General features: G+C 41.8%; 1 protein-coding gene across 1 annotated transcript in view; it reads left to right on the top strand.

The window, feature by feature from the left end:
• Nucleotides 1-21845, top strand: part of TPO (thyroid peroxidase) — a gene marked incomplete at both ends in the record, with an annotated part of 200136 nt that overhangs the window by 60352 nt on the left and 117939 nt on the right. The gene's annotated exons all lie outside the window — the stretch shown is intronic.

Below are 21845 nucleotides of genomic sequence, written 5' to 3'. Positions count from 1 at the left end.
GTGGCTATTAGCCAGCATGGACAGGGATGGTGTCTCTAGCCTCTGTTTGTCAGAAGCTGGGAATGGGCATCAGGGCATGGATCACTTGATGATTACCTGTTCTGTTCATTCCCTCTGGGGCACCTGGCATTGGCCACTGTCGGAAGACAGGAGACCTGGGCTAGATGGTCCTTTGGTCTGACCCAATATGGCCACTCTTATGTTCTTATTTGCATGATCTTTGGCAGTTATGGCAAATGTACGTATCTTGGTTGGGAGCTGCTTGCTTCCTGTGGGCTCTTTTCTTGCCAAGCTGTAGGAGCCAGCTTCTGTCATGGACTTTGATAACCTGATGGAGATGATGGCACCACTTGTTATGATTACTTGCCAAGATTTGCCATTGGTCAGGATCAATTCCAAATTCCTTCATATCTCACTTGCATGTGTCTTTATAACAAAGTTTGGGACATCCTGTTGTTCTTGTTCCTTCTGATAGATCCCCATGAAGCATGTCCTTGGGTATGCATCCATCTTCCAACCTATTCAGATGGCAATTGCGAAAATGGCAATTGCAACAACGACAGGGGTATCTCGCTACTAAGTGTAGCAGGAAATGCTGTCACAAAAGTCATCTTAGTGTTCCTACAATACCTGACAAATCAGGTGCTGTATGGCTTGGGTAAGTCACTTAGAACATGTTTACACTTGCTTGAATTTCATATGAGTTAGATCTCTGTTTATAAAGGCCGGAGGATAGGGTATTTTCGGGGAGCTGAGCTACAGTGGAGTTTCACAGGAACATATTATCAGCACCCTCCCTGATTATTCTCTAGGGCGATGCGGCTCCACACCATCCCCAATTCAGAGATGTGCTTAAATCCCAAAATTCACTGCCAAGTGTACATGTCTGCTTGGGACTATACATTGTAAGTAATGGCTATTAACTTGGTGGATCAAGAATTGTAAAGGGTTAGTGGTGATGCTTTATAAGATTATCCTCTGTAATGAGGCCAAGCCAAGGTTATTGTCACATGGCTAATTCCCATATCAGGAAGACAGCTGGTTCAATAAGTTAAGACTTATCTAGAGCACCAGATTACTCTTTTCCCCTAGTCCTGAATCAACAGGGTTTGTGCTTGTTTCACCTTTTTGACCTCATTCTCCTGCAGATGTTGTCTAAAGTATCTTTCTCATGTATTGGCTGAATGATTTTAGCACACCAAAGTACTGGACTGAAAATTGGCTTGTATCATTCATGGATAGCTAGTAGTGAATAAAGTTTGATCTCCTACTTTAACTTTCATACAAAACAGAAATATATAAAGTCTCTTTGAACTGTCTGGCTTATACAAATAGAGTAACTATACTGATACTTGATCATTATGATTGAAGCACTTAATTTTAGTTTATTTTCAAAAGTACATAAGTGTTTTAGGAGCCTAAGTCCAAAAGTGATTTAGGCACCTAGGTCCAGATACTCAAAGGTATTTAGGCACCTAACATTGATTTCAAAAGAAGTTAGGTGCCTTATTGCCTTTGATGATCTTGGTGATAGTTCCTAAGTGCCTAAATTTTATCCTTCTCCATTTTAGGGTGGGGGGGTTACCTTTTTCCCCTATAAAAGTAGTAACATAGGCATTAGATGCTGTTATGAAAAACATCTTTTTAAATCAAACATAATAGAAAAAGAGAAAATAAAATATTATTAAATTAACCACGAGGTTATATGCTTTGATAGTGTTAAATCAGGAGCTGATCAAAAAATTGAATTTCCATGTCTCAGGAAATTCCAATATTTTGGAAAAAAAAGTTTGTCTGAATCAGGAGAAAAAAATCAATATTTTTCACAGATCAGAAAGTTGAGAAGAATTTGCAATTAATTTAGAAATCCTAAAATATTTTCTTTTGATATTATCAATTGAAATGAAATGCTTTGATATTCATGAATTGAAGCATTTAATTTCGGATTGTTGAGCAGAATTTAAATATTTTGTTTTGACGCGGTTTGATATTGAAATGGATCTGCCGACCTGCCACACTGCCTTACAGGAGTTGTAGTTTGGGTTCCTCATGTGCCCATTCTGTTCTATGGGTTGGGCTCCCAGCCAGACTATAGTTCATGTGATGCATTGCAGTCACGGGCTGTGATGTCTCATGGAGGTTCAAGCATAGGGGAACCTGTGATGCATCATGGGAGATGTAACTAGCTGGGGAGAAGAATATGGTCATCTTCTATGTGACATCATGACAGCTCAGGTGGACACAGATTAATTGCAAAATGACAGGAAACAAAATGTTTTGACTCAGTTTGCCAAATCAAAATGTTTCAATTTGGGATGACCCAGCCCAAAACTACATATTTTGTTTAAGTTTTCCCAACTTAAAGATGAAACTTTTGTGCTTAAACTTTTGATTTTTGTGGAAACTATATTTTTCATAGAAAACATTTTGAAGGAAAATTTCCATCCAGCTCTAGTTAAATCATTGCTACATACATCATATTCACTCACCCTAGGACAAATCTTTAGCCGGTTTAAATGAGGGTAGCTCTGCAGAAGTCAGCGAAGATATGCCAGGTCATAGCACCTGAGGATTTGGCCCCCTGTTTGCCGACACTGAATACTGCAATGCCACATGGGGAAGAAGATACACCCTCTCCACATTTCTCCTATGGAAAAGGCAATTTTTCATGTACCATCCAGTCAACAAGAAACGTAAAAATGTTCAGTTTTACTGCAAATACAACAGAAAAGGAGTTTGAATTAAATTGTGCACAGGTTAGGCGTGGTTTTATTTTAAAGAAAGCAAAGCATTGGCTATGTACAGATAGATAACGAATATTTCACGATAAATAGTGTAAAGACTATGCTCAGTAGAGATCTATAACACAGACGGTACGGGCAGGGCCAGGGGGTCTGCAACTAACTGGATTCACTGGCCCACTTCTCCAAAGCTAGGAGAACACAGCAGCTGTCTGGGCTGGCATAGCCCAGAGGCTGCAGTAGCCACCGCAAAAAGAACAAGTGCTGCTGTTGCTCCATAACCCGTAGGAAACGAATTCATTCCATTCGCTCCCCACAGACCTTCCCCAAGCACACTGTGTACTCGGGCTGTGCAAGCTTGACCACCTTCTCTCCCATTTTGTTTGCGCTGCTCTCTTTCTGTTATAAAGAAAGGAGTTGAGCGGAAGAGCTCCAGGGAAATATCAGTGCTCAGAAAGGTTAAGTGGCATTTTGGAAGCAAATTAATTTATTCGTCTTCAGGCAAATTAAAGGCAGTGACCACAACAGTGTAAATGTCCAAAAGAAACAATTTCATCCCGTCTGGGGGGGAATCCATTGCATGAATGACCAGTAATGTCTTCATGTCTTCCCTGCCAGAGAAGAGACGATAAGTCTCTATGGGATCTGTTTTCCCTGTTGATTAGTGTAACTCTTGTTAAAATCACTTGGAGTTACGCTTACGAAAGGGGATTCTGATCCAATACCCATTGACCCTGGATCAGGCCCTCAGAAGAGAAGAGACATTTTTATGTTAACAGACGTATTGGAGCATGAGCTTTCATGGGTGAATACCCACTTCGTCGGATGCCATCCGACAAAGTGGGTATTCACCCACGAAAGCTCATGCTCCAATACCTCTGTTAGTCTACAAGTTGCCGCTTTTACAGATCCAGACTAACATGGCTACCCCTCTGATGCTTGATCTTTATGTTAGACTTTCACGGTTTAGTCCATTCTTTATGGATAAAAAGTGATATTTGCCAAATATATTTCAGAAATGATCTCGATAGCATTAGTCACTGATACCTTTGCCAGGTGTCATTCTCAAACACTAGGTGTTTGGGCCATATAATGCAGTGTGTGAGTGAACGTAGGGCTGGAGGAATGCTCTGTTTAACTCTGTTCCTGTCAAAATATGATGTGAATAGTTCACATAGCACCATTTTCAAATGTATCATTCTATTGTTTTCCCATAAGCCTCCTTTGCCTTCTTATATTCATCCACCTGTCAGATAATGGGCAATGATGATAAGCGGACACTTCACGGGATTAAATCTTTTGACTGCCCTGTGGATCATATAAAGCATATCTCCATTTGGATGATTCAGAGGAAAGGAACAATGTACCACTTGCACTGTGCTAATTTACATTTGACCCACTTACATTCGCAGCATGCTTAATAGCCAAAATGCAACCGGAAGATTGTACAGGTGATGAATTAGCAATGCTTCATCAGCAGCCTCCAATAGCATTGTTCTAAATCCCAGCTCCAAATGCACGTTTATTGCAGCTGAGTGCTCTTACCAACATCTTTTTCGTAACTTCTCTGTAGCTGCAGATGCCTTTCACACATGTTTACAATATTTACTTGGAAGAAGTCGATTACTTAGGAGGCTGAGAAGGGGTGTCAGATGCTTTCATTTAAGGTCACTAATTTGAACACCAGCACTCTTTTGTAATGAATAAGGCTATCTAGCTGTCACAGCCCTGCCTTTGGTGACATAACACATGACTTTGAAATGTGGCTCATCTGTGAGACATCATCAGATGCTGCGCCTGTGTTTGCTGATGGTTGTCTAGTGACAGGAAATGGAAAAGGTGGATGAAATTGCTCAAAGGTGTTTTTTTCAATGTTTTCTCTGCCATAGTTAATAAATGTTGGAGGAGAAATTATTATGGAGAGTTGCCCCTTGAAGAGTTAGGGCCCAGTCCTGCAAGCTGAGCTGCACAGGTGGTCCCTGCAGCTGTGCAGAAGCCTGTTGAATTCAGTGAGGCACCACAAAAGGGCAGGAATCCTCCTATGCAGGTCAGCGTGCGGGACTGGGGGCTTAATGGATAACATTTGGAGACAAAGTTCAGTTATTGAAGTGTGAAATACTATTTCCTGCTTCAAGTGCAAATCTCAGTTTTGTTCAGTACTGTTGCATCCATTTATGTATTCCAATAGATTAGAATTTAGGAGAAATGCAAAATATGTTTTCCACCCCAAAAAAAGCAGGGGGAACTCAGGTGTGGGTTAAATCCTGCCTTTGCAAAACAGAACCAAACTGGGAGTGGGAGGGAAGCTGGATGTGAATAATGATACCTATCTGCCAGAGAAGCATGTGTGGCAGTCTATATATAGCATGTTGCTCAAGCTTCTTCAAGTTATTAACCCCTTATTCAAAGTCTAAAAATGTCATGACACCTTCACATTCACAATAAGTCAGAGCAAAAATTTATGTTACATCTATTGCCACGACTACTACATTTGATCTGACAGACTTTGAAGGTTTTGGCCATCCCAAAGTTTTTTTGGACATTTTATTATCTGTGCTTTAGAACTGTAATAAAATTGTCAACAGCTTGCAACCCCTGCACCTCAATTGCCTTTTGTGATTCCCTCCTCCCCCACCAGCTAATTAGTTAAATGCTGATTCAGAGAAACATCCCTATTCAGGCAATAAGCACTTAAAAATGTGCCAAAATATAAGCACATGCTTAAGTGCTGTACTGAATCATCAGCATCTTAAAATAGAAATAAAAAGTCCACTTCTTCTCCTTTTTAAAATGTCTTTTATTCTGAAGTTTGGAAGTTGTTATATATTTCTTTGCCCTCACAGGTTTGAGTCAGACTTGAGGTTTGATCTCATAGTTATGAAAAAAATAGTTCCCAATAACTATTTATTGGTTTAGGACATATATTTTGATTTCATGATGAATTGTGGCAGTTTGATAATAACATGTTTGTTTTAAACAGGACGCAGTCTGCTAATGAATCAGCTCAATCAAACATGTTAAAGGATAGAACACATCTATCTGTGGAAACAAATAGCAAAAAACACCATGAAATGAAGACTTCACAGCCCAATATATTAGTTGAACCAGCTGATAAGGTATAATGTGTCTCAAAACAGCAGTGAAATCCTGTCCCATTGACGTTGATGGGAGTGTTCCCACTGAGTTCTATAGGGCCAGTGTTTAATCCCCAAAATGTAATTTTAGGCCAGGTTTTCAGTGGGCCTCCAAAAATACATCTGTAAAACAGAGGGTACTGTTTGGTGGTTTGCTGTTTGACATTTTTATTTGACCAGCTGCTCATATTTAGGCTAAGGGCATGAAAAATGGATGTGCTAGCAAGTTTTGAAGCACATTTTTGGAGGGATGCAGAAAATAGTAAATGCAAATAAATAAGCAAATAAAATGCTTGACTCAGAAATAGGAATGAATAAACAGATACAGATAAAGCAAAATGTATCACCCACCCCTGAAACCAAATATCAACTGAACCTCTTTTCCTTTCCCTGGGAAGAGCCAGAGGAGGAAGAATTTGTTAGATACAGGAGACCCAGAGATATCAGCAGAAAGATAGCATTAGGCTGGAGTAAATCCATGGATCCAGAAATAAATGGGAAGTAGAATTGTTTTCAGATAACGGATGATACATTTTCTTTGTCCATATGAGAAAGCAGGCAGTGTTATTGTATACAAATTGGGTAGCAGGGACTTTAGGCCACCATACAAAAGGGAATTATAATAGTCAAAGCAAGAAGAGCTAGAGGAATGGGTGAGGTTTTCAGCAAAGGTGGAGCAAAGGCATTGCTGTACATGAACAATAAATAGGTGCTTAACCGGCAGTTGGATCCATGAGAGCAAACACCCTACCCATTGCAGATCAGGGCCATCATCTGTAAAGTATGAGAATCACGTTGCAATTTTTGGATGAAAGCAGCAATATACTTGTATCGTTATATCATTAATCAGCCCCCGTCCTCTGAAGAAAGCCACTAGAGTCCCAAATCAGCAGCACATTTTAGCATGAATTTTGCTGAATCATGGCCTAGATTTAGATGTGAAATTAATATTAACTTTTCTTTCTTCTGTTTAGGATCTTGCCAATGGTCCTCAGATACTACTCTGCATGTAATTATTTTACAACATTTTAGAAGATAATGAACAGATACAATGTACTTCTTTGTACTTACATTTTTTTAAAAAGCTAATTAAGAAGCAGATGGAATGATCCAGATATATCTATGCCAGACTGTTCTGCACTTTTGGTACAAAGATCTTCCATAACTATTACAATACTGCATTACACATTTGTTTAGACTCTTGGCAGTACATATCACCATTTAATATCATGTTCCAAATTATGTTTCATTTTATTCTACCCCCTTTCTTGTAGTGTCACTAAAGCAATTAAACCTGGAGATAATATCTGTTGCAAAAGTGCATCACATTTTGCTTTTGAAAATCTGAAAAAGATGCTTTACGTATTTAATTAAAGAAAAAACACAGAGGAAGTCAGAAACAGTTATTTTTTTTATTCTAGAATATTATTAAGTGAAATATAAGAATAGAAATACTTCCTCCAGTTTAATTATTCATATTTTATCCCATCTATACATGTTGCATGTTTAGCCATTGGCACATATACTTAAAATATGATCATTTCCTTCCATGGTACTCATCTGAATTAACCGTACTTCTTTTACATGCTAACCTTTAGATATTTTTAAATTTCTTGATTTGGAACTCTCTGTCCTGGAATTAGGAATAGGTAAATAAAATGAATCTATGTGCTACGAAATAAGGATTCAAACATGACAATTGTACTTAGACCAAGATGTTGCAATATTTCTGACTGTCCTTTCTGCTGCTATTCATAATTAGTGATGCCTGCACAAGCTTCATCTTTAAGATACAAGGTCTTAATGCCAGTTATCTATTTATACAATTTTCAAGGTGACTTTGCAGCTTACCGATTTGTACAGCACCTGCAAAAATGTCTCTGAATATTTTTCATATCAATGACAACTCTAACTGCATTTTCAGAAAAAGAGGTCTCATTTGTAGTGCTGTCAGGTGATCTAATTTTAACTATTTCACTATTGCCCTGCAAATCAGACTGTTTCTTCCGTTGCTACTCCTTTCAGATATTCCTCTCCTTTAGACTAATACCAGCCACTCCCAAGAAGATGGATTTTATATATTAATTTCTCATTTGTAAAGGAACACGAGAGAAAAAATACTTTATTTTGAATGTTTTTCATACTAAACATCAGAACAAGAAGAAATACTGAGCAAACAGGTAAATATAGATTATAAAAAAAAACCCATAGCTTCTTCTTATGAATACAGCAGTTAAAAAGGACATAATTGTCAGGGTGCATGGAAAAAATAACTTTCCTAAGGCATAAGAACAAATAGAACCATGAAAGTATGCAGGCAGCAGAAAACAAATGACAACACAGATTCAGCAATGATTGAGAATCACAAAGATATTTCATTGACAAACTATTTGTGTCACTGTCACTGCCAGTGGCTAATGCAAAACTGTTTACAGGTATAACAATGAGATTTTCCAGACTAGGTCTTCAGCTTTTCTTGCTTGCCTTCTCTTTCTTCAACATCACAACATATTTTCAAAGGGATGGGTGAATAATATTACTGCAGTATAAGGCAGAATCACAATATACTATGTTGTAATACAGATTTACTGTAAGGCATTACAAGATAACAGGAAGTTTCTAATGATCTCCATTTATCACTTTGAAATGATAAATTCACCTTCATCAGAGGAAGAAAACTATTAAATATTGCTGTAACTATTGCTAGTCTTAAACTCTAGCTCCAATAGGAAGGAAACTCAACTGCCTGTTTTTTAAGGACTTGTGTGGTTGATCAATTTGCCATAAAGTTGAACTATTGACAGCTATTGCCTACTTTAAGAAGATAGTGGAGTTATAAATCAAGAAATGCTATCGAACTGTTTAAATTATAGGTAAGGCTGGTGACATTGCTTATTATTTAGCTTTCCCAACACTCCCCATTATAAGACCCTGTTTACAGTTCCTTATAACTTTGCCAAACTTTAATCATTTGAGCTGAAATTTTCTATGCCAGGTGTCTGCTTCACGCTGATTTTGAGGGGGGAGGGGCGGGGATTTTACCCAGACCAGTTCAGCCGCTTCAAAGAATGAGGGGCTAGGGACAAATACATTGTTTTGCCCATATTAATAAATTCTGGCAACCTTTACTTTGAAAAGTTCTAGTGCACCCAGGTTTTGAAATTTTGCGGGGGCGGACCTCTGAGTCATGGATGTATTTTTTGCTGTCCCCTGTGCAAATCTACCCAAATTTGGCTAAGTTATAAGCCTTTGGAAAAATCACAATTCAAATATAAGCAGTAAAGACTTGCTAGACCCTCACAGTAATGTAACCATACTATATGTTCAGCTTATGGACTGTAAGACTAGTATAGTTCAAAAGGAAGAGTGATATGCATGCAAAGGTCATGCCAATTGTCATGAAATATTTTACTATGTTTGTCTTGTTGAATAAAAAATTTATTTAACTATTTTTGTTAAAGGTGGAAATTTTTGGATGATAAAGATAGATCTCACAGCACCATAGAATCGTAGAATATCAGGGTTGGAAGGGACCTCGGGAGGTCATCTAGTCCAACCCCCTGCTCAAAGCAGGACCAATTCCCAACTAAATCATCCCAGCCAGGGCTTTGTCAAGCCTGACCTTAAAAATGTCTAAGGAAGGAGATTCCACCACCTTCCTAGGTAACGCATTCCAGTGTTTCACAACCCTACTAGTGAAAAAGATTTTCCTAATATCCAACCTAAACCTCCCCCACTGCAACTTGAGACCATTACTCCTTGTTCTGTCATCAGCTACCACTGAGAACAGTCTAGATCCATCCGCTTTAGAACCTCCTTTCAGGTAGTTGAAAGCAGCTATCAAATCCCCCCTCAGTCTTCTCTTCTGCAGACTAAACAATCCCAGTTCCCTCAGCCTCGCCTCATAAGTCATGTGTTCCAGTCCCCTAATCATTTTTGTTGCCCTCCGCTGGACTCTTTCCAATTTTTGCACATCCTTCTTGTAGTGTGGGGCCCAAAACTGGACATAGTACTCCAGATGAGGCCTCACCAATGTCAAATAGAAGGGAACGATCACATCCCTCGATCTGCTGGCAATGCCCCTACATATACATCCCAAAATGCCATTGGCCTTCTTGGCAACAAGGGCACACTGTTGACTCATATCCAGCTTCTCGTCCACTGTAACCCTTAGGTCCTTTTCTGCAGAACTGCTGCCGAGACATTCGGTCCCTAGTCTGTAGCGGTGCAGGGGATTCTTCTGTCCTAAGTGCAGGACTCTGCATTTGTCCTTGTTGAACCTCATCAGATTTCTTTTGACCCAATCCTCTAATTTGTCTAGGGCCCTCTGTATCCTATCCCTACCCTCCAGCGTATCTACCTCTTCTCCCAGTTTAGTGTCATCTGCAAACTTTATAAGTGTGCAATCCACACCATCCTCCAGATCATTTATGAAGATATTGAACAAAACCGGCCCCAGGACCGACCCCTGGGGCACTCCACTTGATACTGGCTGCCAACTAGACATGGAGCCATTGATCTCTACCCATTGAGCCCGACAATCTAGCCAACTTTCTATCCACCTTATAGTCCGTTCATCCAGCCCATACTTCTTTAACTTGCTGGCAAGAATACTGTGGGAGATCGTGTCAAAAGCTTTGCTAAAGTCAAGGAACAACACGTCCACTGCTTTCCCTTCAACCACAGAACCAGTAATTTCATCATAGAAGGCAATTAGATTAGTCAGGCATGACTTGCCCTTGGTGAATCCATGCTGACTGTTCCTGATCACTTTTCTCTCCTCTAAGTGCTTCAGAATGGATTCCTTGAGGACCTGCTCCATGATTTTTCCAGGGACTGAGGTGAGGCTGACTGGCCTGTAGTTCCCAGGATCCTCCTTCTTCCCTTTTTTAAAGATGGGCACTACCATTTTCCTTTCCTTAACCTTTTTCCAATTGTCCGGGACTTCCCCGGATCGCCATGAGTTTTCAAAGATAATGGCCAATGGCTCAGCAATCACATCTGCCAATTCCTTTGGCACTCTTGGATCCAGCGTATCCAGCCCCATGGACTTGTGCTCGTCCAGCTTTTCTAAATAGTCCAGAACCACTTCTTTCTCCACAGAGGGCTGGTCACCTCCTCCCCATGCTGTGCTGCTAAGTGCAGTAATCTGGGAGCTGACCTTGTTCATGAAGACAGAGGCAAAAAAAGCATTGAGTACATTAGCTTTTTCTACATCCTCTGTCACTAGGTTGCCTCCCTCATTCAGTAAGGGGCCCACGCTTTCTTTGACTTTCTTCTTGTTACTAACATACCTGAAGAAATCCTTCTTGTTACTCTTGACATCTCTTGCTAGCTGCAACTCCAGGTGTGATTTGGCCTTCCTGATTTCACTCCTGCATGCCCGAGCAATATTTTTATACTCTTCCCTGGTCATTTGTCTAATCTTCCACTTCTTGTAAGCTTCTTTTTTGTGTGTTTTTTTTTAAAAAAGCCTCGTCCACCTCATTCCCCTGGCCCAGTGGTCTATAGCAGACTCCCACCATGACATCACCCTCGTTGCTCACACTTCTAAACTTAACCCAGGGACACTCAGGTTTTTCTGCAGTTTCATACCAGAGCTCAGAGCAGTCATACTGCTCCCTTACATACAATGCAACTCCCCCACCTTTTCTGCCCTGCCTGTCCTTCCTGAACAGTTTATATCCATCCATGACAGTACTCCAGTCATGTGAGTTATCCCACCAAGTCTCTGTTATTCCAATCACATCATAATTCCTTGACTGTGCCAGGACTTCCAGTTCTCCCTGCTTGTTTCCCAGGCTTCTTGCATTTGTGTATAGGCACTTGAGATAACTCGCTGATCGTCCCTCTTTCTCAGTATGAAGCAGGAGCCCTGTCCTCTCGTGCGCTCCTGCTCGTGCTTCCTCCCAGTATCCCACTACCCCACTTACCTCAGGGTTTTGGTCTCCTTCCCCCTGGTGAGCCTAGTTTGAAGCCCTCCTCACTAGGTTAGCCAGCCTGCTTGTGAAGATGCTCTTCCTTCTCTTCGTTAGGTGGAGCCCATCTCTGCCTAGCACTTCTCCTTCTTGGAACACCATCCCATGGTCAAAGAATCCAAAGCCTTCTCTCTGACACCACCTGCGTAGCCATTCATTGACTTCCACAATTCGACAGTCTCTACCCAGGCCTTTTCCTTCCATGGGGAGGATGGACGAGAAGATCTCTTGTGCCTCAAACTCCTTTATCCTTCTTCCCAGAGCCACATAGTCCACAGTGATTGGCTCAAGGTCATTCTTGGCGGCATCATTGGTGCCCACATGGAGAAGCAGGAAGGGGTAGCGATCCGAGGGCTTGATGAGTCTTGGCAGTCTCTCCGTCACATCGTGAATCCTAGCTCCTGGCAAGCAGCAGACTTCTTGGTTTTCCCGGTCGGGGTGGCAGATAGAGGACTCAGTCCTCCTGAGGAGAGAGTCCCCGATCACCACCACCCTCCTCTTTCTCTTGGGAGCGGTGGTCGTGGAACCCCCAACCCTAGGACAGTGCATCTCATGCCTTCCAAATCGGCGAAGTCTCCTTCTGCATGACAAGAGCCATTCAAAATAGCTGAGTTATAAATAAAAACACTTGAAATGTTTCAAGTTTTTTTCCCCACGTTTTGCAGCAGTTCTGTTTTGGAATTTTGTCACCTCCTAACCCCTCTCACACAACCTACATAATTGACAATATTAGCACAGCTTTTGTTGTTGTGTTTTAGTTCAGGACTGTGCATTTGTGACTAGATGGCTCTCCCAGATTTTTTTTTTTTGATTGCTCCTGCCATGGAGTGCTGAGTTCACTGACTTAAGCTGAGTTACTCTAGATTTATACCAGCGAGAGGTGAACCAGACCCATTGTCTGTGTGTGTAATATTGCAGATGCAATATAGTAGTTTCAATTATTTCTACTCCTCATTTATTAGATTAATTTTCATCCTGCACTAAAGCTTCAAAATTGGTGCCAATTTTTACAGCAAATGTAATAAGCTCTTAATAAAATGTAGTTTATTAATATTTTATTGTATGCATTTTATATTGGTTTTGTGCAACATCCTGGGGTGTTTGCATGGCGGATGCTCTCTAAATATTAATGTAATTATTTGTGTTTGCTTAATGAACAAGTATTAAAAAAGAAATAACTCACAAGCAAATTATGCCATTACGCATAACATGGCACCAAGATCGTTGTTCTAACATCAGTGGTAAAAAATACTAAGCATTGGGAGGGAAAATGTGTGTATGAGATCAAGAGGAGGACTGTTATGGTGTTGTGGGGGTGGGGTGAGATAGAACAGAAATGCCTGCAAAGCTATAGGGACAATTCAGGGGAATAGAAGGGTCCAGATTGTCAAAAGCTAGACTGAAATGAAGGAGAATAAGGAGCGGAAAGAGCTTTCATCGGCAGAAATAAGGAGGCTACTGACTACACAGAGGAGCGTGGTTGATATGATGATGGAAAGGTTAAGAGCATTGGAGAAATACATGGACGGGGAGATGAAAAATAAAATATGAGAGGGGCCTGTATTGTCACAAAGTAGGGCAATATGGATTAAAGGAAGGAAGCAGATTCTTTGCATCTCACCAGGAATGGAGGGTGCATTGGAATGCTAACATAGAGAATAAATGGCACACAAAAGGGACTAGGGATTTCCAGCACTTTTGGAAATAAGGGAAGAGTAGAGATTAAACATTTCAGTCAAGAGCCTATTTCTGCAGAGCTTCTGATAAGACTTGCAGATGTCATATGATATGATAATGGTGTAACGTGTGTTGTTTTTTTCTGAGGGGCTGACTTGTGCATTTGAGGGTTTGTACTTGGTGCATATGTCAGAGGGAAGTTGAACAGTAGGAAGCAGTGCAAAGTTTGCTTTTGGCAAGATAGTTAAAGATGACACTGTATAAGTGTGATAGAATATACCCGTGTTCACACCCTACACACTATGGTAATAACATTTGTCTAAGATATGCTTTGTGAGGTATCATTTAAAAACTCATGATTTGCTGATCAGTAATATGGCAAAAATGCATGTGGCAGCATTATATATAAAGTTATAAACAAAATCCTTGACCATCTTTGCTAATAGCCAATGATATTATGACTATAAATGTGTTTTCCAGATAAGTCTGGAGAGTGGCTAAATCCTTTCCTCCTAGACAGAGGGCAAGCTGATGCCTCAGCCAGGTGTAAACAAGGCTGATGGACCATTACCTGCTAAATGTCTATTCTGTGGCAGGAGAGAGGGCAGGGGCAAAAATCTACATTTTAGCAAAGAAACAAGAAGGCCTGTTGCCTTGCTGGAAATGCTTCTGAAAGGGGGAACAGGAGTATAAAAACAAGGGGCAGACAGGCATCTTGTTTTAAAATTGTAACCGGCACAATATATCTGTTACTTTTACATCAGAGTGTTTAGTTGGTTACAGTATCTCTCATGTCAATATTAATCTTCAGAATGTGCAAACTCTGAACATTAGAGAACAAAATTTATATGCCATTTTCCATGTACACAGTGCAATTCCCCCTTGTGTGTCATGGGAGCTGCTCCAATTGAACTGACTGTTAGCGAAAATGTTATTGCATACAACTGAAGTGTAATGTTGTTGAGGTCTCTTTGCAAATAAGACTGCATGTGACAAGCAACAATATGAAGAAATCCCCTAAAGAGAGTTCATGCATTTTCCCCCTGCCCTTTAGGACCTCCAGGATTTTGGTGGAAAATAGTCTATTTCATATTTTCCCATAAATTGTCAGGTGTGTAAGGGAGATTTCCAAGGTAATTTATATACAAATGTATATATATGGTATTTAAATTGGGCTATGAAAAATATAATTTAAAAAAAATCAACCTTAAACTGTTCTGGCTTATTAAATTGCTTGAATATCTTCTCTTCAAGATATTTCTCCCAGGGATATAACCCAATACAATATGCTGTATTCGTACTTGGTTTTAATGCCTCTGTATAATGCTGGCTGATTAATTCTGTTTTAAAAGAAAGCACTCCTAGCATCTGATCATTTGCAGGCTCTACAAAGATTCACATATGCAGAAATAATTTTCAAGAGCTTGTACTCATCCCTTCCAAAACACTAAAAAATAAAAGTGAAAGGTAAATCAATGAGAATGTTTGAATAATTGAAAAGAAAGGGTGATGATGTGGGTGCGATTACTAATTTAGAGTCAGGCTCCGAGTAGTTATATTTTTGGATAGGTTTGCATTTTGATGTATGTTGCAAGAAGTGCATGAATGTGTTGATCTCAGCCCTGCGGCACACATTCATATTTTATCATGGAGTTTACAAGAATAATACACCATTTAAAACTCACAAAACAAAAATGAGTTTTGAAGCCAAATTGTGACTTGAAGCCACTGATTCCCAGTGAGGATGGCGCAGGTCCACAACCTTTCCTGCAGCAACAGCAAGTGCAGAGAATGTGTGTGTAGTCCAGTTACTTAGGTTGCACCAGCCATAGGTGCTGGAACTAGAGGTGTGGGGGTGGGGGGGAGAGGGAGGGGTGCTGCAACACCCCCGACTTGAAGTGGTTTCCATTATATACAGGGTTTGCAGTGTGGTTCAATCGTTCTCAGCACCCCCACTAAAAGAATTGTTCCAGCACCTCTGCCACCAGCAGCAGGTTCACCAGCCTTGTCTTCATCAAGCTCTGCCATCTGGTCTTTCCTTTAGCACTTCCTGCATGACAGCAGGCAAGCAGTCCCCATTTGGGTTGTGCTTTGAACCATTCAGAGGTGCACCACCTAAGGAGTCTTCCCATGTTATGCCTCCCAGCATGGTGCAGTGTACCAATTCATAAGAACATAAGAGCTGCCATACTGGGTCAGACCACAGTCCATCTTGCCCAGTATCCTGTCTCCAACAGTGGCCTGTACCAGAGCTTCAGAGAGAGTGTACTGAACAGGGCAATTATTGAGTGATCCACCCATCTTCCACTCCACTGAATTAGGGTCACTCCGAGCATAGGGTTGTATCCTTGACCATCTTTGCTAATAGCCAATGATGGACCTATCTTCCATGAATGTATCCAGTTATATGGTTGGCCATCACAACATCCCAGAGCAATAAATTCCACAGGTTAGTTTTGTGTTGTGTGAAAAAGAACTTATTTTGTTTATATTAAACCTGCTGCCTATTAATTCCATAAGGTGACCCCCTCCGGTTTTTGTATTGTGGGAAATACATTATCTATTCAGTTTTTCCACACCATTCATTATTTTATAGTCCCACACACATACACACACCAGTCATCTCTTTTCTAAGATGAACAGCCCTAGTCATTTTAGTCTCTCCTCAGATGGCAGCTGTTCCATACCTTGATCATCTTTGTTGCCCTTCTCTGAACTTTTCCTAGTTCCATTATATCCAGCTGGCCGAGCGCGCCTCTCTGTTCCCTGGCAGGACCCTAGTGCGCCTCTGGCTCCAGGCTTGTGAGGCCCCACCTGTCCCTGCTTGTGGCTCAGCCCCGCCTTGTGGGCTGGCCTGTAGTTCCCAGGATCCTCCTTCTTCCCTTTTTTAAAGATTGGCACTACATTAGTCTTTTTCCAGTCATCCAGGACTTCCCCGGTTCGCCACGAGTTTTCAAAGATAATGGCCAATGGCTCTGCAATCACAGCCGCCAATTCCTTCAGCACTCTCGGATGCAACTCGTCCGGCCCCATGGACTTGTGCATGTCCAGCTTTTCTAAATAGTCCCTAACCACCTCTATCTCCACAGAGGGCTGGCCATCTCTTCCCCATTTTGTGATGCCCAGCACAGCAGTCTGGGAGCTGACCTTGTTAGTGAAAACAGAGGCAAAAAAAGCATTGAGTACATTAGCTTTTTCCACATCCTCTGTCACTAGGTTGCCTCCCTCATTCAGTAAGGGGCCCACACATTCCTTGGCTTTCTTCTTGTTGCCAACATACCTGAAGAAACCCTTCTTGTTACTCTTGACATCTCTGGCTAGCTGCAGCTCCAGGTGCGATTTGGCCCTCCTGATATCATTCCTACATGCCCGAGCAATATTTTTACACTCTTCCCTGGTCATAAGTCCAACCTTCCACTTCTTGTAAGCTTCTTTTTTATGTTTAAGATCCGTTAGGATTTCACCATTAAGCCAAGCTGGTCGCCTGCCATATTTACTATTCTTTCGACTCATCGGGATGGTTTGTCCCTGTAACCTCAACAGGGATTCCTTGAAATACAGCCAGCTCTCCTGGACTCCTTTCCCCTTCAAGTTAGTCCCCCAGGGGATCCTGGCCATCCGTTCCCTGAAGGAGTCGAAGTCTGCTTTCCTGAAGTCCAGGGTCCGTATCCTGCTGCTTACCTTTCTTCCCTGCGTCAGGATCCTGAACTCAACCAACTCATGGTCACTGCCTCCCAGATTCCCATCCACTTTTGCTTCCCCCACTAATTCTACCCGGTTTGTGAGCAGCAGGTCAAGAAAAGCGCCCCCCCTAGTTGGCTCCTCTAGCACTTGCGCCAGGAAATTGTCCCCTACGCTTTCCAAAAACTTCCTGGATTGTCTATGTACCGCTGTATTGCTCTCCCAGCAGATATCAGGAAAATTAAAGTCACCCATGAGAATCAGGGCATGCGATCTAGTAGCTTCCGTGAGCTGCCGGAAGAAAGCCTCATCTACCTCATCCCCCTGGTCCGGTGGTCTATAGCAGACTCCTACCACTACATCACTCTTGTTGCACACACTTCTAAACTTAATCCAGAGACACTCAGGTTTTTCTGCAGTTTCGTACCGGAGCTCTGAGCAGTCATACTGCTCCCTTACATACAGACTTGGGGGAGTAGGTCTCTGGAGAGGGGTGCTGGGCTGTGAGGAAGCGGGGCAGATATGTGTGTTGAGACACTAGGGAGTGGAGGTTCTGTGTGGGGTGCTGGGCAGTTTGGTGGGGCTATGGGCAGGGGAGTGCTGGGCAGTGGTGGTGTTGTGCAGGGTGCTGTGCATTTCTGGGGCAGGTTTGGGGGGGTGATGAGCATAGTGGGTCCAGCGGGTTCTGGTCATAGGGAGTCAGGGGGGTGCTGGGCGGGGGGGCTCTGTGGTGTGGCATGGGCCCACCCAAGAGGGGAAGGGGCACGCTGGCATCACAGGGCCACTGTGGGTCTGGCAACTGGCAGTTTGTAAATAGTGCCCCTGCACTGGGCTGGGCGGAGTAGGGCCGTCCCTGCCATGCCATGCCCCTGGCTGGCCCCTCGGTCTGGGGACTTACCTTCCTGCGCCATGCTTCATTGCCTCCATGGGGGCCCACAAATATGTTTGCCGCCAGGCCCACAAAAGGTTAATCCAGCCCTGATGTGGCATGGCCCAGTGGAGAAAGTGTTCAACTGAGACTCAGAAGACCTGGGTTTTATTCCCAGCTCTGCCCCTGGTCTGTTCAGTAACCTTGTTCAAACCACTACACCTCTCTGTGGCTCATTATAAAATAGGGATAGTGATACCGACCTCCTTTTCAAAGTGCTGAGAGACCTTCTTATAAAAAGTGCTATATAAGCGCTCGGTATTATTACAATTCATTATTTTATTATTAATAATATTCTTTCCTAGCCCCTTACTGTTTGTTACACTCACTCTTTGCTTCAAGTATAAATGTAGGGAGCAAGTCAAAGGCCATTAAAGCCAACAGAAGAGCACCAGTTGACTACAATGGCCTTAGGATCCAAACTTTATAATGCCACCTCTTTTTGTTCATTCTATGAGCAATCCATCATTCTTTCAGTGTTAAATAACTAAAAATAAGGAAAGGGTTCTTCAAGGCTGAGCCCAGGTTAGTTCAAAATGTCTATAAATCTTGGTGAACATTTGGCTTTCTGGAATTAATTTTGAGTCTCTAACAAAAAAAACAAACCATATAAGTTCTGCAAAATTTAAATATTACACAGCTGTACTGTGGAAGGACCATGCATGCAATAAGTTTGTACCTTTCAGTTTAGCTGCAATTCTCAGACTTCTTTTTAAAGACACGGCTAAAAAGATAGAAAACAGATCAATGTTATACTGTTAAATAGATAAGGTATCTTACCAGAGTTAGGAACTTCTGTGATTTATTCGTGTCTTAATGATCTGCTATTTTGCTAGCCCTTTTAGGATAATGATCTTCATTTGTATTCAAGTGTCCTATAAAGCAAGATATTAATAGCTTTTTTGCTTCAGGTACAGGAAAAGCAAACAAATGAATATACTGTCACTATATCTGAGCACATTGGAGTAATTACATAGTTATATTACTCATATTAAAAAATATAATAGTGGTTTTAGCAAATGCACAATATATATACTAAAGTATATTATTCTTTAAATATTTATTTATTGTTTATTAGTTTTTTGTACTCAAAGAGCCTATATTTTAAGAGGTCACTCCTCAGCTGGTATAACTTGGGATTGTTTCACTGAAGTCAATGCAGCTATCCTCATTTAGAACAGTTGAGGATCTGGCCCACATCCCAGAAGACAGAATAAACTCAAGATTGGTTTTCTTTAATGTTGTCATTATTAATACAAAAGCAATGTGCATGGGCATTGTGGAAGATGTGCTTTTAGAAGAGATAGGAATTAGTATATGGGGACAGAGCAGTAGGAAAAGAACTGTGAAAGTGATTGAGGGGAAAAGACTTAGAAACTGAGGCTCTGGATAAAATTTCCAAAAGCTCCTAAAAAGAAAAGGAGTACTTGTGGCACCTTAGAGACTAACCAATTTATTTGAGCATGAGCTTTCGTGAGCTACAGCTCACTTCATCGGATGCATACTGTGGAAATTGCAGAAAACAGTATATACACACAGAGACCATGAAACAATACCTCCTCCCACCCCACTGTCCTGCTGGTAATAGCTTATCTAAAGTGATCATCAAGTTGGGCCATTTCCAGCACAAATCCAGGCTTTCTCACTCTCCCCCCCCCCCCCCCCCGGGGAACACACACACACACAAACTCACTCTTCTGCTGGCAATAGCTCATCCAAACTGACCACTCTCCAAGTTTAAATCCAAGTTTAACCAGAACATCGGGGGGGGGTAGGAAAAAACAAGGGGAAATAGGCTACCTTGCATAATGACTTAGCCACTCCCAGTCTCTATTTAAGCCTAAATTAATAGTATCCAATTTGCAAATGAATTCCAATTCAGCAGTTTCTCGCTGGAGTCTGGATTTGAAGTTTTTTTGTTGTAAGATAGCGACCTTCATGTCTGTGATTGCGTGACCAAAGAGATTGAAGTGTTCTCCGACTGGTTTATGAATGTTATAATTCTTGACATCTGATTTGTGTCCATTTATTCTTTTACGTAGAGACTGTCCAATTTGACCAATGTAAATGGCAGAGGGGCATTGCTGGCACATGATGGCATATATCACATAGGTGGATGTGCAGGTAAACGAGCCTCTGATAGTGTGGCTGATGTTATTAGGCCCTGTGATGGTGTCCCCTGAATAGATATGTGGGCACAGTTGGAAACGGGCTTTGTTGCAAGGATAGGTTCCTGGGTTAGTAGTTCTGTTGTGTGGTATGTGGTTGTTGGTGAGTATTTGCTTCAGGTTGAGTGGCTGTCTGTAGGCAAGGACTGGCCTGTCTCCCAAGATTTGTGAGAGTGTTGGGTCATCTTTCAGGATAGGTTGTAGATCCTTAATAATGCGTTGGAGGGGTTTTAGTTGGGGGCTGAAGGTGACGGCTAGTGGCGTTCTGTTATTTTCTTTGTTAGGCCTGTCCTGTAGTAGGTGACTTCTGGGAACTCTTCTGGCTCTATCAATCTGTTTCTTCACTTCCGCAGGTGGGTATTGTAGTTGTAAGAAAGCTTGACAGAGATCTTGTAGGTGTTTGTCTCTGTCTGAAGGGTTGGAGCAAATGCGGTTGTATCGCAGAGCTTGGCTGTAGACAATGGATCATGTGGTGTGGTCAGAGTGAAAGCTGGAGGCATGTAGGTAGGAATAGCAGTCAGTAGGTTTCCGGTATAGGGTGGTGTTTATGTGACCATTGTTTATGTGAAGAGAGTGGTCACTTTGGATGGGCTATTACCAGCAGGAGAGTGAGTTTGTGTGGGGGGGGGAGGGTGAGAAAACCTGGATTTGTGCTGGAAATGGCCCAACTTGATGATCACTTTAGATAAGCTATTACCAGCAGGAGAGTGAGTTTGTGTGTGTATGGGGGTGGGGAGGTGAGAAAACCTGGATTTGTGCTGGTAATGGCCCACCTTGATTATCATGCACATTGTAGGGAGAGTGGTCACTTTGGATAAGCTATTACCAGCAGGAGAGTGAGTTTGTGTGTGTGGTTTTTGGAGGGGGGTGAGGGAGTGAGAGAACCTGGATTTGTGCAGGAAATGGCCCACCTTGATTATCATACACATTGTGAAGAGAGTGGTCACTTTGGATGGGCTATTACCAGCAGGAGAGTGAGTTTGTGTGTGCGGGGGCGGAGGGTGAGAAAACCTAGATTTGTGCTGGAAATGGCCCAACTTAATGATCACTTTAGATAAGCTATTACCAGCAGGACAGTGGGGTGGGAGGAGGTATTGTTTCATGGTCTCTGTGTGTATATAATGTCTTCTGCAGTTTCCACGGTATGCATCCGATGAAGTGAGCTGTAGCTCACGGAAGCTCATGCTCAAATAAATTGGTTAGTCTCTAAGGTGCCACAAGTACTCCTTTTCTTTTTGCGAATACAGACTAACACGGCTGTTACTCTGAAACCTGTCAAAAGCTCCTAAGTGACTTAAGAGTGAAGTCCATTTTCAAAAGTGACTTAGGGTGAGATTTTCAAAGGGTATTTAGGTGCCTAAAGTTGAAGATAGGCATCCAGTAGGGTTTTCAAAAGTACCTAGGCATTTTTGAAATACCGCTAGGTGCCTGTTTTCCTTTTTAGGCACCTTAAAGTCCTTTTAGAAGTCTAGCGCACTGCAAATCATCTTTTTATATCAGTGCAGTGCATCTATAATAGGGGCATTGGGGTAGCTACA

This window comes from Lepidochelys olivacea, assembly GCF_965140295.1.
Source record: "Lepidochelys olivacea isolate rLepOli2 genome assembly, chromosome: 3".
NCBI classification, from domain to species: domain Eukaryota; kingdom Metazoa; phylum Chordata; order Testudines; family Cheloniidae; genus Lepidochelys; species Lepidochelys olivacea.
Note: the sequence above shows the minus strand (reverse complement) of the source record. Positions and strands in the feature narration are given on the sequence as shown.